Here is a 17,529-nt window from a genome sequence, read left to right on the forward strand (position 1 = left end):
TGCCTGTGTTTCTAATGCTGGGATACAGAGACCCCCTCCAGAGGGCTTCTGGGTAGGGGACTGTCAATCCTTTGAAATTCTGTACAAACTTGTAAATGTGGTACAAATGTTTATTTTTCTTGGGGGGAAATTCCATAGCTTTCAAAAATTTTAACAGCATCAGTGACCCAAAAGAGGTTAAGAACCACTGTGGGTTTACTGAGTTTTGTTTTCACTCAGAGTCCTATCACCTCCTCACATATTTTTTATTTGTTTATTATCCCTTTCTCTGCAGACTGGAAGATCTATCGTTGCATGGTTATTATACTAGTTGGTTTGTTCTTATGCTAAATTTTGGTTTTTCAACTCCATAATCAACCATTACAAAATTAAATAACCCCTGTGATAAACCTGCAGCCCAGCAGAAGTCATTCCACCTGGGAGATGCTTATAACTTTCCTCTGTCAGGATAATGGAGCATCTTCCTACACAGTCTGCATCCCAAGCATAAAGAAATCTTACAAAACAAACATCTTTCTTGGTCTTCATAAACAATCCACTCTGAATATTGCCTTTTATTTGAACAAAAGCATTGTATTTGTCACCATCAAAAATGTGCTGTGATTCAGACAGACTCCTGTTTAATTGTCAGCTCTCCGTGATTAAAGTGTAGGGTCTGGAGGAAGTGGTTTGATTTCAGTCCTGGCTCTGTTAACTGACTTGTGGTAAAACCTTACTTACTTCCGTTAAGGTACTTACTATTTGTCTCAGGTCCTCTTCTGAAAAGTTAGAAGAATAATAGTATTTGCATAATAGAGCTTTCTTGACTATTAAGTGACTCAGAGGCTAAAAGGTGATTAGACATTTTATTGCATGCAATAAACATTCAGTAACGTTCACTCTAATGCTAGCTGTGTTACCTTCAGTAAGTTTCTTAGCCTCTCTTAGTTTGGCACAGGAAGGGATTTAATAGTAACTGCCACCTACCTCTCAGGGTTGAACGAGATTATTGTGTGTCTGTTTCTATCTTGGGTCACCACCAGAGCTTCTGCTACTATTACACTTACCCCGGTGTCTGACCACAGCGTCTAAGGTAAAGGAGAAGCTCCTTTAATGGTCCATGAGTGTTGTTATCCAACTTCTTTCACATATTGTTTGGTACCAGGACAGCCATGAATCACGTGGTAACAGGTTTTGTTTCTGGAGAATCTGCTAACCACTGTATGTGCTTTATGTCATTGAACATTGACGACTATATGAAGCAGGTGTAGCCTCATTTTGCAAAAGAGAAAACTGAGACTCAGAGAAGCTATATAATTTTATAAGAACTGACATCTAGTAAATACTAACCCAACCTAGACAAGCTTCCTTCTCCTCTGTAGTAAGCTGTCTCCTCAACACCAGCTCTAACTGCACTACCCCAACAGAGCAACCATTCTTATACCTCCGTTCTCTTTTGTCATATGCATGTTTTTCTTACAGTTGGCACAAATGTAATTTTATTTTTCACTCTTCTCCTAATATTATTTTAAAAATAATATTACTAATGAAGTTATTGTTAATTATTATCCTTCTTGGCAGACAAATGGTACCACTGAGTGACTTTCCCCCATTTTTTTATGTTAATATTGTCCCTGAATTTTTTGTAATAATGGATAGTATCAAAACACTAAAAAAAAGAATGTGCATATAGTATTTTACTGCCTTTGAAAAATTTCATTGGAAAAATGATCAAAACACAAGATGTCTGCTAAGTTATATAAAATGTTTCATGGTCTTGATAGATATTGACAAATTATTTTTTAAATGTGTTATATCTTTTTATTGGGTGACCAATGATGAGCGCACGCACTTTTTCCACAGTTTTGTGGCATTATATATTTCTACTTTTAATTGTTAAGTTAATGAATGTAAAAGCAACGCTCTGTTTTTCAATTTGTATTTCTTCAATTGTTTATTAAGATTATTTGCACATTCTTGTTTAATATTTCTACTTTTCTGAATTATACATTTGTGCTCTTTATCCATCTATCCACTGTAATCTTGATTTTTTTATTGATTGATATTTTTCCAACAAAATATTTTTTCTGATTTGCATTTGTATAAACAGTACTATAATCTGTTGTCTCTGCTTTCAGTTGCAAAATTTAAGAGATTATATTACAGATTAAATTATTTCTACAGGAGATAGAGGTAACTGAGTTTTTTTTTAAGGGATAATACTTTTCAGACAAATTATTTTGCTAGATCAAAGTTTTCCTTGTTTTATTGAATATACCCTCAATATGCATCACTAGGTCCTCTGTGACATTTTTTTCCAGGTTGACTCATTACTTATGAAATTCTCTTAAATTCATAAGTAAAATGACTTACACTGGCACCTAACCATTTTGTGTAAGTAATGCTTCAAAACAAAATAAATTTAAAAATCCATAGACATTTTTAAAGAACTGTTCATTTATTGAATTGAAAACAGTGCTGAATTGTACATTTCATGGTTAGACACTATTTTTCTAGAAGAGGAATATTAGTCTGTAAATTAGTATTTGCATAGTTTTAACAAACCTGTGATTTTTCATTTTACCTCAAACTGGACCCATCTCCCCCCAAGTCTCTTTATTGATACTGTATGACTGCTTCAAATGTATCAGGGCATCAATTAACTACCTCATAACTTATAGTAACACCACTCCTCTCCTAAATCCTTGGATGTGAATGTTAATTAAGCAATTAGAGGCACAGGGGACTATTGCCAGATGATGCCTCCTGGTAGAGTTTAGTCAGCAGACAAAAATGATGAATTCTATTAAGATTGTGTTCAAATTTAAAAAAAAAACACACAAAAAAAAAAACCTCAAGCAGCCTAAAGTAAAAACCAAAGCAGCAATCACAAAAGAATCTGAAAAACAAGAAATTGTTAGGTTGTTGGGGGCTCTTTTTTTTTTTTCATTTTTATGGAAGTGTTGGTAAATGCCATTAATAATAAGTAAACAAAAACTCTTCATGCAAGCTTCTCCTTTGTGAATCATTTTGAACTGCTGATTTGAGCAGATCTTTCAAAATGGAGCATCTTGTTAAAACCAGATCCATGAGGTACAGAAAAGGCAAGCTCTTAGCATATGTTAAGATTTTATGGATGAATGGTTCATTAGGATGTGCTCCACCTACTAATAAATCCCCTCTTCTTCATATAATCCAGACTAGATCACCCAGCTCAAAATCCTCTGCACCCTGCCCTTTATCTGCTCATCCCTCAAAACCCACCCTCCAAGCCTAACCTGAGTAAGGGCTCTGGTACCCTGACATCATCATGCAGGGCTGCAGATCCCTCATGTGCCAGGTTTATGGGTAAAATCTTCGATTGGAGGGCTGAAGGCAGTAAGAGAGCTACCTACATTAAACTTTAATACAAATTTGTAAAAGGCATCATTTTTGTAATTAACACTCAGATTCATGGTTTTAGAAATCATGAATCACCGCCCACCAGATACTTTTGATACCAATTCCCAGAGATTGAGACTTTCTTTAATGAAAGTCACTTAGTTTCTTCCATTAATCTCAATGAGTTTTAACTTTTTGGGGAGGAGAAGTTCAAGTAACAGGCACAGGCTTTATCTAGCTCATTAAGCCAGGATACTTCAACCATGCTAGACTGTTCTTAGGGGTCTAAATCTCCCTGGTAACCCGGCATCTATTGAACTCCTTACACTCCAGCTCACCAGAAAAGTTAATGTCTTTCTGAACCAAAAGTTTGAACCTTGATCAAGCTTTGTATTTCCCAAAAGTGAGACCCATGAAACTCAACGTATGCAAATCAGTATGGCAGCCCTGGGGGACGGTGCTTTAAAACTGCCTATTGTAGTCATAAAACCAACTCCATAGACTAGAACAGACATCATAATAGAAACAAAAAGGGTAAAATAAAAATGTCACAGTGCATCTCCTGTAGTCAGAGTAGGAAATGTACTGAGATTCTCTTTCATCTATATATCTTAAGAAACCTACGATCCTGCCAAACTCAGATCCTAAGTGGTGCATTTTTCTATATTGTACATATGGCTGTACAACCGTTCAGTTCAACACACATTCATGAAATGTCATATCCCAGACACTGTTCTAAACAGTGGGCACATAGAGGTAAGACTTGGGTTTGCTTGTGGAGTGGGTTAAGGACCCAATGAGAAAGGATATGGACTCTTGTTGCACCTGAAGTGGGATACGAGGAGAGAAGAGGATTTCCCATTAATAATAATAAATAATGATGATAATAACAGATCACGCTCATCAGAGTACTTACTCTGAGCCAAGTCCTGTCCTGAGAACTTTACATGTGTTAAGTTATTTAGTCCCCAGATGTCCTCTGAATTACTCCCACTTTGTAGATGAGAAAAGCGAGGTGTAAGAAAGTGAAATAATATGCTCAATAATATGCAGCTAATAAGGGGCAGAGCAGAGACTGGAGCCCAGCAGTCTAGATCTTAATCACTGTGTTTTTCCACATCTCACCACAAGGGACAGAGGGTAGTGGAGAGGCAGTTCTCCAATGTTTTCTAGCCTCTCCCACCTCCCCAAAGCTGAGGCAGAACCCCTCCCCTTTCCCCTGGAGGAGCAGGGGACCTGTGAATACAGTTGTCTTGATCACTGACACTCTCCACCCTCACAGGGTCTTAGCATCAGCTTCATCTTGTGAATAATGAGTGAGGAAGAGTTGGAAGCAAGTCCTGAAGGTTTCTCTTATTCTCTAACTTCCTTCCCAGGAAGATGCTAACAGCCCCATTTCTCACAGCTGCTTTTTTGTTGCCGGCTGAGCCATGTATCATCTGATTTTTTGCATCTTTAGCAAGTCACTGTGTTTTTAAGTTGGCAATCTATCTGAAAACTTTCAAAGGAAAAAATAAGAATAATCAGCCACTGTCCGCTTTCTGTTTTCTTTTCTTTCCCTGGAAACTTGCCTGCAAAACTCGAATGTTTGGAAAAAGTATTCAGAGAGAATGAAGAACAATGAAAATTCTAACTACATGAACCAAGATAATGAAGTGTGATTTTGGGACAATTGAGTGTTATGGCCTGAGAGCATTCCACTGGGATGGGGCCTGGGTTTCTAAATCTATGGACCAATCCTTCCCTCTTTTCTTCTTTTCCTACACTGTTTTCCCTGAACACTTGGCTTATAAATCAAACAGCTGCAACAATAATTATTTTAGACTTCTAGTGTTAGTTGTTAAAAATACCTCCCCCTAAGGATTACTGCAACATGCCAACTCTCTCTGATTAGTCCTGGGCATGTGAGTAGGCGAATGACAGTTTCTTGTGTTCTACGATTGGATGGAAATTGGAAAGCCAACACCTCAACCCACACATACCTTGGCCAAAAAATAAAAAAAAATCTCTTTGACGTGGTAGACCTAGTTTTCTGTCTCTACCAACACTCTGCTCTGTCTGCTGATGTCTCTTCTACCCACTTTCCAGGAGCAATCTTTTATTGTCTGAGTCAGGACTGGGGAGATTCAGAGAAAGTAGAGAGAATGACTAACAATGATTAAATCTGAGCAACTACACTGTGTCAAATAGTGTGTTAGGCATTATTCATAAGGCAAATATCACCAGTTCTCTTTTTATAGATGAGAAACATTAAAATGGGAAACAGTTAAACAACGCCCAAAGCAATTAAACTGAGAATTAATGGGAACGTAAGTTAGTACAGCCACTATGGAAAACGACATGGAGAGTCTTTGAAAAACTAAAAATGGAGCTCCATATGATCCAGCAATCCCACTCCTGGGCATGTGTCCAGAGAAAATGCAAATTTGAAAAGATACATGCACCCCAATGTTCATAGAAGCACTATACACAATAGCCAAGACATGGAAGCAACCTAAATGCCCATCAACAGATAAATGGATAAAAAAGATGTGGTATATATGTGTGTAGGTATATATATGAAATATTACTCAGCCACAAAAAAGGATGAAATAGTGCCATTTGCAGCAACATGGATGGACCTAGAGAGCATCAGATTAAGGGAAGTAAGCCAAACAGAGAAAGGTAAATATCATATGATATCACTTATATATGGAATCTAAAAAAAATGATACAAAGGAACTTATTTACAAACCAGAAAGACTCACAGACATAGAAAATAAACTGTGTTTTCCAAAGGAGAAAGGGGTGGAGGGATAAATTAGGAGTTTGGGATTAACACATACACACTACTATAGATAAAACAGATAAATGACAAAGATCTGCCATAAAGCACAGAGAATTATGTTCAATATATTGCAATAACTTACAGAAAAGAATCTGAAAAAGAATCTATAAGTATAACTGAATCACTTTGCTATACACCTGAAACTAACACAACATTTTAAATCAACTGTACTCCAATTAAAAACGCAAAAAAAAAAAATTCCCTAAGGACAAATTAACATTTTGGAGACTCTTTTCCAATCAGACATAGCAAGAATTTCAGCAATCTGAGTTCTGGCTAGATTTGTACAGTCCTGGGAACATAGCATGCACATTTTAAGAAAGCTGTTTTCTTCTTCGCCTTTCCCCCCCTCCCAAAGGATGTCAAAATGTGGAAAACACTGACCCAGTCTCTCTGACTGTGTGTGACTAGTGTCAGTAACCTCCTTGCAGCTGAACTGTGATGAGAAAACAAGAGAACGCGCAGATAGTGTCAATTTTTCCTGTAAAACGGTAAAACTTTGATATGACTGTTGAATAAAAAAAATAGAAGAACATAGCATTTGTAAGGCAGCTCTGTTTTGACTAGCCCATTCTTTCCTTCTTATTCTTTTTGATTTTATATTTTTGAATTATCTGGAATTTCTAGAATTTTCTTTGTGCATGATGTAATGTATACAGCCACTCTTGCTAGCTTGCTTGCTCAGTCACTTCTGTATAAGAGAGTTCTTTCTCTAGCAAAAGCAACAAAGAAGACAAAGAAGTAATCTTCTTTATTATGAGGCACAAGAGTGGGGTTTTTAAATCATAAATTTTAAAATTGATATGAAATGCTTCAGTCAGTGGTTATAAACAATTACAAAGAACCTTCTTTTTTTAAGCATATGTTCTTTAGCTAACTCCATGCAAAAGCCCCATGTGCCTTTTTTAGAACCCCAGAAAAATTCCTTCAAGTCAGACGTTGGATTTTACAGAAGCATAACACTTTCTAATTGCCTCCTAGCCACACATATCTGAAGTACACACACACACAGAGACACACAGAGTGGCCTTAGGACACACTAGTTTCTAATGTCCTTATTCAGGTATGATCCAATCACCTTAAAATGACTGGGGTATATTTTTTCCCTGACTCTAGCATCATAGAATATATAGGTTCAAATTCTGCTGTGAGACAAGGAAAAGTGCTGTAGTTCTTTTCCATGCCAATGTATTTTATCAAAATTTTTTTTCTTCTATACATTTTTATTAACATTTTTTATTGAGTTACAGTCATTTTACAATGTTGTGCCACATTTCAGTGTAGAGCACAATTTTTCAGTTATACGTACATATATTAATTGTCACTTTTTTTTTGCCATGGGCTATCACAAGATCTTGTATATATTTCCCTGTGCTATACAGTATAATCTTTTTTTTATCTATTCTACATTTTGAAATCCCAGTCTTTCCTTTCCCACCCCCTGCCCCATTGGCAACCACAAGTTTGTATTCTCTGTCTATAAGTCTGTTTCTGTTTTGTATTTATGTTCTTTTTTATTTTTAGATTCCATTCCACGTATTAGCGATCTCATATGGCATTTTTCTTTCTCTTTCTGGCTTACTTCACTTAGAATGACATTCTCCAGGAACATCCATGTTGCTGCAAATGGTGTTATGTTGTTGGTTTTTATGGCTGAATAGTATTCCATTGTATAAACATACCCAACAGCCTAAACGTCCATCAACAGACGACTGGAGAACTCTTTTAAAAGTCTCACACACTTTGGAATTCTCTAGCCCTTTCCAGTGAACATGCCATAGTACCAGAAGCCCTTAAAATGGCCTTCCAGTGACTTTACTCTTTCTTATAAGTCAGTCTTTGCTTCAAGCTCCACATAAAAGGCAAACTTAAATTTAATCAAGCAAATCTCTTTTTTTTTTATAAAAATACTGTCTATTATATTTCCAGCTCTGATTTAGGTACTGAAGATACAATGATAAATGCAATTTTATTGTTTTCAGATCGCCTACAGTAAGGAGCACCTGGCAAGCACACAATAATTTAATGATACCCAGTGACAAATGCTAATAGAAGTTAGAACAATATTCATACCAGGGGTTCTTAATCCTTTTTGGGTTTTGGACCCTTCTGAGGACATGATGGTTTGTATTGGTTATCTGTTGCTGTAAACAAATATTTGCCTGAATGCTTAGCAGCTTAAAACAAGAAAATTTTATTTTTTTGCACAATTGCTAGAGGTTCACAAATCTGAAAGTGGCTTGGCTGGATGGTTCTAGTTTAGGGTCTCTGATGAGGTTGCAGTCAAGCTGTCTGTTGGGGCTGCTGTCGGCTGAAAGGCTTGACTGGGGCTGGAGGAAACGTTTCCAAAATCGCTCACAGTACATGGTTACTGAAAGGAGGCTTCAGGGAGCTTCCTATAGGCTGTGGCAGAAAAAGTCATTTCTCAGTCACATGGACCTCTTCTTAGTACTCGATCATGTCATAGCAGTTGACTGTCCTCAGAACTAGTGATTCTTGAAAAAGACAAAGGAGATTATATAGTTTAATACATCAGCTACACCTCAATAATAATTTAAACAAAGACAGAGGAGAAAGCCATGATGCTCTCTTTATGACCTAGGATAAAAAGTGACATGCCATTTCTTATGCAGTATTCTATTGGTCGCACAGATCAACCTTCATAAAATGTAGAAAGGAAATTACACGAGGGCATGGTACCAGGAGGCAGGGGTGTTTGGAGCTGTCTTTAGAGTTGACCACCACTTACTCCATGGACCTGTTCCTAGAGAAATGCACCACAGATGCAGGGCTGAGAAACCCGGTACCAACAGAAGGCCAAATCCATAACTGTGCCTGAAGAAGCCCGAAAGTCTTCTCAAGAGATGAGTTTAATCACAGCCTTGCAGAAAGAGTGATGATTTCATTGGTGAGCGGAGTAGAAGCAGATGGACAAGCAGACACATCAGGCAGATTAAACAGGAATATCACACATACATTTAAAAAAAAAAAGTCACCTTGTGTTTGGGAAACCAGAAGACCAATGTGGCCAAAGCATCAGAAGAGAGAGATCTAAGCCTGCACCAGATCACAGGAGACTTTAGAAGCCATGCTGAGGAGGGCGACTTTGATGGTTCACTGTAGAGAAACTGTGAAGTCATAGAAAAACTGACTGATTTATAAAACCCAACTTATATCTTACGAAGATTTTTCTGGCCATAATGAGGAGATGAAAAACAGAGCAATCAGTTGGGAAGCTCTTTAACTTGCGTGGAGACAAGACACAATAATGACATGAGCGGGGGCAGGAACAGTGGAAACAGTAAGGGAGATCAGTTCCAAGGGTTTGTTGCGAGGTTAAAGTGTATACGAATTGGCAACCAATTGACGTTGGGAGATGCGAGGAAAGACAACATGAATGAAGCTTAGGGGCTTTGGACAGCTGGGGAAGTGAGAACCAGAAGAGTCTGTAACTGGGGAGAAGATACATCACCAGTACAAGTTTGAGATCTCTTAAGGATTTTCCGATATATGTTCACTAGGAAAACTACCCATGTGAAAATTTCAAAAGGTAAGTTTCTGGGGATAAATTGGTTTAAAAGATACTGTGAATCCTATGCCATTGGAGATTTACAATGCACATCAATATATTAAAGATCAAAGATTTTGTTGTGTTTTTCCAATAAAAAGACCTATATATTTTCAAGGTAATTTTCCCAAACATACTTAACAGTAGAACCTTCCTTTTGCTCAGCCTCTGTTAGCATAATACAAACCTAGCCTTCTGCGTAACAATGAAGACTTGGTCACAATTTACCGTTCGCCTAACTCATCACTAAATGTTCATCAAAAATTGCCAAAAGGATACTGCAGGAAAGTAATTAACAATTTTTTTAGCTTTACATTCATCAGAGTCAAGTCTTCAGGAACCAATTTTGATTTGAATTTACAAAGAGAATCAAATTGATGTTTATTCTTTTAGTTGTTTCAGTATGTCCAGTTCCCTCTCTTAGGATGGATATATAATAAGGTTTTTAAAACCATTCCAAAAACTTTTTTGCAACTTGGGGAAAAAGAATGTATTCCAGCTGAAAATTTTACCTGGCTTTTAGTCTGATACAATGGTTATCTGTTGCCATATTACAAATGCTGGTCCCCAGAGCACTGCTTCATGTTGAGGTTTTGAAATGGAAAAGACATCATGGCCCTGATGACAAGTGACGCTTCAGCCAATGTTTTTCAAGTGAGCACTGCTTCTGAGAGCCCAACAACAGGCTGACATCCTGGGGCTTCACTGGGTTCTGAATCCCCATCTGTAAACTGAGGAGAATTTTTAACGAAGCCAACTGCAAAGCTGGAAATCCACAATGGCTCCTGAAGCTACACAGAAGGTGTTTCTTCTCTCATAAATAAATGCAAACACTTCAAACGACCCAAGGGAAAATAATTTGCTTGCAATTTATAGTGGTTTTAAGCTTTGAGTTTCAGATTATAGCGCCAAAGAGTGCAGCATGTTCCCTGGAGAAGCAAGGATACAGTGGTTGGGAGGTACATCTCTGGAGGATGGCTTGAGCTGGGTGAATTCTAATTCTGCTCTTTATTGCTCTGAAACTGAGCAAGTTACATAAGCTTGCTTGTTTTCTAACTTATAAAATGGAGGGAATAATGTCTAGCTCTAGGGTTCTGTGAAAATTAAAGGAATAACTCATAGAAGCCTTCAGTTCAAATGAGCTATTGTTATCAGCAAAAAGGAGGTTTTCCACTTATAATTTGGATCACCCTAATACAAAAAAAAAAAAAAAACAAAAACAAAAAACAGCCCAGAGATTTCACAGTGCTAATAAAATAACGACAATACCTTAGATTCAAGTAGTGCTTTAGAGCGTGGGAGCCCTTCCACATCCCTAAGCCCACCTGATGAGAAGGCACACTTCTCTATAGAACCAACCATGCTAGCGAAGCTGTGTCCAGCCACTGGTGAGAAAAAAAAAAAAGCACAGTGAGCCAGGCAAGCTCAGGACCGACAGCCATTAGTGAGAAATAACAGATGGTGTCTCATTTCTTGCTATAGGCAAAGAGCCAAATGACATGACTAAATAGAAAGTCGGCCCCATAGGACTGCATTTGGGCTCCTACTGAGCACGGAGCCTGAAAGCCAGGGACATTTTTAATAACCTTTCTTTGACAAGCTTAAAGCCATTTAATGTCTAAACCTGTCATACACATCCAGCCAGGAGAATAGGCCTCCTGAGAAAACCCCACAGCACACGAGCAGTCTCACCTCTGTGAAAAAATAAAAATCGCGCGCACGTACCAAAAAAAATTATACAGCAAGGTCTCCAAATACGAACTTTCCATTTAAATAAAAACAATCACTGTCCCTCTCAGTGGCAACCTTCTAGACCTATTCCCCATTCTGCCCTGGATGAGAAGTTGGGTTTCAGTTCAGTCATTATTTAATTAAAACAACAGAGGACACATGTCTACTTTAGCTGAAATTTCAGTTGAGTTTAATTAGAAGGAAATGCATGGTAAATTATTATGTGTTGAAAGTTTATACCCAAAAAAAAGAAAGAAAGGGAACTCATGATTTTTTAGATATTGGGTTTCACTTTCTCATCAGTACAAATGAAACAGTGATTGCTGCTTTTTTAATAGCTTTTGCACTTCATGAAAAAAATCAGTAATCAACATGATTAAAAATCTTTATTATCCTGTCTATTGTTATAATATTGAGCAATGGTGCACCAGTGGTTCTGCCAAAAAAAAAAAAAAAACTTTCACTGCAGCAAATTTATCTAATGAATTGTATTTGTTTTCCAGCAAGTCAGCTAGTAAGAGCATTAATGTGGACATGAATTTGATTTCCCCTAGAGTCCATGGCTTCCTCTTGCCCCAGCTGTTTCATTTTCTTCTCATCACCAAATCATTTTATTACAATAGCTCTCCATGCCTTACTTCCCTATAGCTTTATATGAACGCATGCACAGCCGAGACATCTTCATGCCGAGTATGGGTTTAACGTTTACATTTAAATCCCACCTTACATGTATATTTGTTAGGGGAGGGAGGCTGATAGAGAAAAAAAAAAGATTTTTAAAATATCATTTTACCATTACTCAGCTATATTATGGGAAAACTAATGTGAATGGAAAATAAAAATGGAGTCGATGTTGCAGGGAGAGCGCTCTGAAACAGAGCTGACTGGCCATTGGGGAAGTGTGACTTATGCACGTCTCAGCCTGGAGGGAATCTGAACTTTGAGCATTTCTTGTATTAATGTAGGCATCCAGAACACCTTCCCAGTGTTCCAGAAACTCAAGATAATTACCGGACCCTTATTTAGAACAATTCACGACAGTCATTCCTTAAGGACACACATTTCCTTTCTCACAACAGTGTACAGCCTCATGGCTTTTGCCTTTATAAGCCCCTGACTCGTTCTCTTCTCCAGAATATTCTCAATATTGCCTGAATCTGAGTCTCTCAAATTACAGTTCAAAAGACCCCAAATAGAGCTCTTTGTTCTTTGCAATCTTGATACTGATTTTTGTTCAACACTCATCTACAAAGGGCTGCAAAGGGGATAAAAAAATCACCTTAGTAAAAATAGTCATAATGATTTCTGTATAGTTCTACAGGTTAATGGAATTAAACCTAAATAAAAGTTATACTTACTGCTATTTCTAGGAAGACCCAACATAATCGTACAGATTTTTCCTTTTAAATCCCTCATGTCTAAATCATTACTTCAAGGGGAAGGATATAGCTCAGTGATATAGTGAATGCGTGCCTGGCAAGCACAAGGTCCTGGGTGCAATCCCCAGTACCTCTAGTAAAATAAGTAAGTGAGTAAACCTAATTACACCCCCAAGACAAAAACAATAAAAAAATTTAAAAAGCATTATTTCAGACTTTAGAAATACATGGCTTTTTGGAAATTTAATAACTGTACATTTCATGAAAGAGGCACTTTTTTCTTGTTTACCACTGTATTTCCATGGCACTCATGCAATGGTAGGTGTTCACTGACTACTTGTTGAATATATTATACATAATTAGCAGCAAAAATTGAGTTGTACTATATAAGCACAGTGAAACAATTAAAGCAAGACGAAAACACTTTATCCTGGCCATACCAGAATGAGTTTTCAGTTAAAAAATTATAAAGTGGGTCCTAGTGATGGACAGGGAAAATATTCAAGCTCATTTGATCAGTAAAATTTCCTAAAACCTGGCCTTTGCCTTTTGCCTTCCTAATTCTTTCCTTTAGATGATGCCTAGGGTGGCTTTTCCACTCTCCTGCATAACTCAGGACATCCATGGTTATCTTGGTACCATACCTCATCATGCCCACTCCTCCTACTCTGATGAATCAGATTTGCATTCTGTTGCTACCACTCCTTTCTGCTGTAAGCACTCCTGATGATTGTGTTTACATTGCTGATTTGGGTGGAGGTCACACTGTCAATCCTCAGAACGTGAGTGATGAGCAAATGCATGAGTTGCTTTTGTAGTCAGAAATACAAACAGTATCTTTTTTAAAAGTATTGACATTGTGAATCTTGAAAAAGCAATTGCTGAAGAGCTTACAACTAAACTGGAATATGTATACTGGGCTGATTTTTCTCTGCATGAAAATAAATATTGCAATATTAACTTAAAACATGCTATTCCAGCAAGGTACATTAACACATCACATTTCAAGGAGTTTGGAGACATACATGGCCTCTCAATACTGAAAGTCTGGTTGAGGGGGAGTCTTCTCATATCAACCTTTTATTTTTTTAATTGAAATGTAGTTGGTTTACAATGTTGTGTTAATTTCTAGTGTACAGCACAGGGATTTGCTTGTTACCCCAAAAGGTAAAGACCCCGATTCTTGTCATACCTGAAAGACAAGTTTACAGTCGGGAGATGGCACATTATGTAGCAAAAGATTTTAAAAGATTTATTTAAAAAAAGGAAAAGTACACCTCCAAGAACATCCTTTTTCCAAGGGAGGAAAAGTAGGGAGTTTTGTCTCCCTTTTCTCTTACACCCTCGCTTGGAGGTGGTCTCTTGATTGATTGACAGCTTTTGTCCCTGGAAAGCTTAGTCATGTTTGGCCCCTTTGCGCATGTCCTTAACCATGGTGTACACGGAAAAACCCATGGGGGTGGGCCCTAAACCTCAATGTTAATTATAATACAATGAACACTGGGTGTGTCTGGTTAAGTCCTTTCTGCTACCTGGCAGTTGTGGCTGTTGGGTTTCAACTGGTTTCTTGCTGGCACTCATTTAGAGGAAGTGAAGTCCCTTAATGCTGGAGGAAGGCTTAACACCAACTTCCAGACCATCCTCCCTCTCCTCCACCTGTCTGCCCGGTGCCCCCACTTATCTAACACAGTTTTCTATATATGTATTATATATAATATATAAAAATATATAATAAATATATATTCCTTTTTATATTTTTAAATTATAGGCTATTACAAGTTATAGGCTAATACAAGAGGCGTAATTCCCTGTGCTCTGCAAGAGGACCTTGCTGTTTATCCAGGTCTGTGAAGACTCGCCCTGCATTTCCAACTGCACAAGAGCTTCTGTCGGAGCTCAGCAGGTATTCTGTGAGAACTGGTCCACATGTGGACGCACTTTTGCTGTATTTGTGGGGGAGGGTGAGCTCCACGTCCTTCTCTTCCACCATCTTGAAGCCAGCTCCATCCATATCAACTTTCTGTGTCCACTGCTCAGCACTAAGGATTACTTTATTTGAAATAAGGTAGCAAACAGTAAACATAAAAATAAATACTTCTCCTTTGTCCCTTTTCTGACGTTCAAAATCTTAGTTATTCTCTAGGCTTCTTTCAATCCTTTATGTCAAAATGTGCTTCTCTGATGGGCCCCCTAGTGTGTGAATATATTGCTTATCACGATCTAACTGAATTGCAGTCATGCTTTCCCTCCCGTTAGATTTCAAGGCAGGCGAGGCCTATGCGTATTCATCTTTGTATCTCTTGGTTTAGCACAATGCCCAGTCACAGTGCCTAACAAAGTGGGTGTATTGCGAGTCAAGCCAGAACCAGTGTTGTTTTTTCAGTCTACGGAGGGATTCGAAGGCTGGAATACGTACAGCAGACCCCTCCTTTGTCTGCTTAAATAGATCAGGCTTACACATCGATTTTTCTAACTCGCTATTTCTATATGGAGTGTAACAGCATTGCTATGACTGGTAAACCTTATACAGAATCATCACTATGTACATTTTAAATATCTCCCAATTTCATTTGTCAACTATACCTCAGTCAAGTTGGAAAAAATGTTTTAAAATAAGACTGATAGTTTTAAAAAGGAAAAATCGGTTTTTATTCATGGAAGATAGTATTTTATCTTCTGACTTTTGCCTAATATTTCTCTGGAGAAGAGCCCAAATCTATTTTATCAGCTTGGATTAAAGCTGAGTGATATCTTAATATAATAATGCAAAAATTAATTATGATAAAATCTTATGGATATGTGTGCTGTTTTATAATAGCAGAGCTAATTTATATCTATTCTTCAGCATAGCCTTCAAATTTCTTTTATTTGGTTAAGTAAATGTTTGAGGCCTCACTCTGCCTGGCACTGTATCAAGTGCTGGGGATATCAGTGTGAATCAGGAGGCGAAATGTCTGCCCTCACAGACATTTTCTACCCTCAGTGGGTAGAACAGAAGGAATGTGGATTAACAAATCGTCACAAAAGAGCAAATAAAATGCTATAGTTTTGGAACTGCAGAATGCTAAAGGAGAAAATGTAAGAGCTTTTAATTTAAAAAACAAGAATATTTATACTGGTTTCTAATGAAAGAATCCTTATGGAAAATAGCCATTTTCTGTTAACATTTAGATTGACTAAGCTCAGCTTTAAATTGTTCTGACATTACAGGCACCTCCGCTTATGTCCCTTAAGATCTTATGTTAAAAACAGGGAAAATCCAAACTTGTATTAATGATTAAATAAAATAATGTGTATAAAGCACCTAACATAGTTCCTGGAGTAGAGTAAACGTGGTTCTCATTGGCTGTCTATGCGGCAAGCCTTCTCCCAGGTGCAATAATAATGTCATTTTTCTTTCATTCTTACAACTACCCAATTAGGTGCCCAAGTATATGCCTACCTTTGCTATGATACCCTTACCCTCACTATCTCCTTAGCACTTAACATAGCCCACATATTCCTAGATATTCAAATTGTTCTGTCTGGATGTTTCAAGGGGCTGTGGATCTGACTGTCATACTTGTCGTGCTGTCCTCTGTAACGTATCTTCCTTCTGGATATCCTCCACCCTTGCTGTACTCCCTCCAGCTCTGTTATGTTTCTTCCAACCCTCAGTACACCTCAATCTCTCTCTTATTTCTTATAACTTGTAGCTCTCCCTCTTTTGACATTAACTCTGTGACCCCTTCCCTATAACTAATGTTAGGACACAAAATTTGGTAATCAGAGTACTATTGGAATCTAGAAGAATATCACAGGGGTTAATAGGAACAATTTTTGGATTCAGATCAATACAAGTTCACATCTCAGCTCCTTGCACACCTTCCTTAAATTCTCTTGCTTCAGCCTCTTTACCTGCAAAATGAAGATAATATAGTTATTGTGAGGCTTAAATTAGGTAATGCTTCTAAGTATTTCACATATTCAGATGCTTTTAATGAACTAGCATGATAAGTTTTTTAATAATAAAAAAGTATTAAATAAAAATAACATGCAATGTGGTTAAAATAATAACAGGTTTTGCAGAATATTTAAGTAAGACATGGAACCAATTACGGATTTCTTACACTACATCTTTGTAACTCTGAACTTGGCCCAGATCTGCAAACTTTTCCCACATTGGTAGTCAACAATAGTTCACAAGCTATTTTTCAAGGTTATGGGGAGGAGATTGGAAAGTCGGATAGCAAGCCTCCTGTGGCTGCCAGTGACCCTCATTTCGTCATATTCACACCCTTAGACAGTTGTCTTGCATACAGAACCAGAGCTGGTATACGTGGTCAGTAGAATACAACAGATGTCATTGGGAGGGACTTGCAAGGCTAGGTCATAAAGAGGACAGCTTCTCCCTTGGTCCCTCAGAATTCTCTCTCCACTGCCATGTTGTGAGGACACTTGAGCAGCCCTGTGGAAATGCCTGCAAGGACAGAAAACGAGGCATCCTGCCAACAGCCAGTGCTAACTTGCCAGGCAATAAATCCACTTTGAAGTGGATCCTCCAAATATTAAACCTTCAAATCCTGTAGCCCCAGCATAGACACCTGACTATAATCTTATGACAGACCTTTAGCCAGAACTGACCAACTGAGGTGTTCCCCAATACACCGTCCACAGAAACTGCA

At 37.8% G+C, this 17,529-nt stretch overlaps 1 long non-coding RNA gene across 1 annotated transcript; it reads right to left on the reverse strand.

The window, feature by feature from the left end:
* Window positions 1-16,622: 16,622 nt before the first annotated feature.
* On the reverse strand, window positions 16,623-17,168 carry LOC140698989 (uncharacterized). Its single transcript, XR_012077001.1, has 2 exons — window positions 16,975-17,168; window positions 16,623-16,762 (listed from the first exon to the last, which is right to left on the reverse strand). It is a non-coding gene; the product is annotated as an uncharacterized lncRNA (long non-coding RNA).
* Between the last annotated feature and the right edge of the window lie 361 nt (window positions 17,169-17,529).

The sequence above is a fragment of the Vicugna pacos genome, chromosome 10 (genome assembly GCF_048564905.1).
Source record: "Vicugna pacos chromosome 10, VicPac4, whole genome shotgun sequence".
In the NCBI taxonomy this organism is placed as follows: domain Eukaryota; kingdom Metazoa; phylum Chordata; class Mammalia; order Artiodactyla; family Camelidae; genus Vicugna; species Vicugna pacos.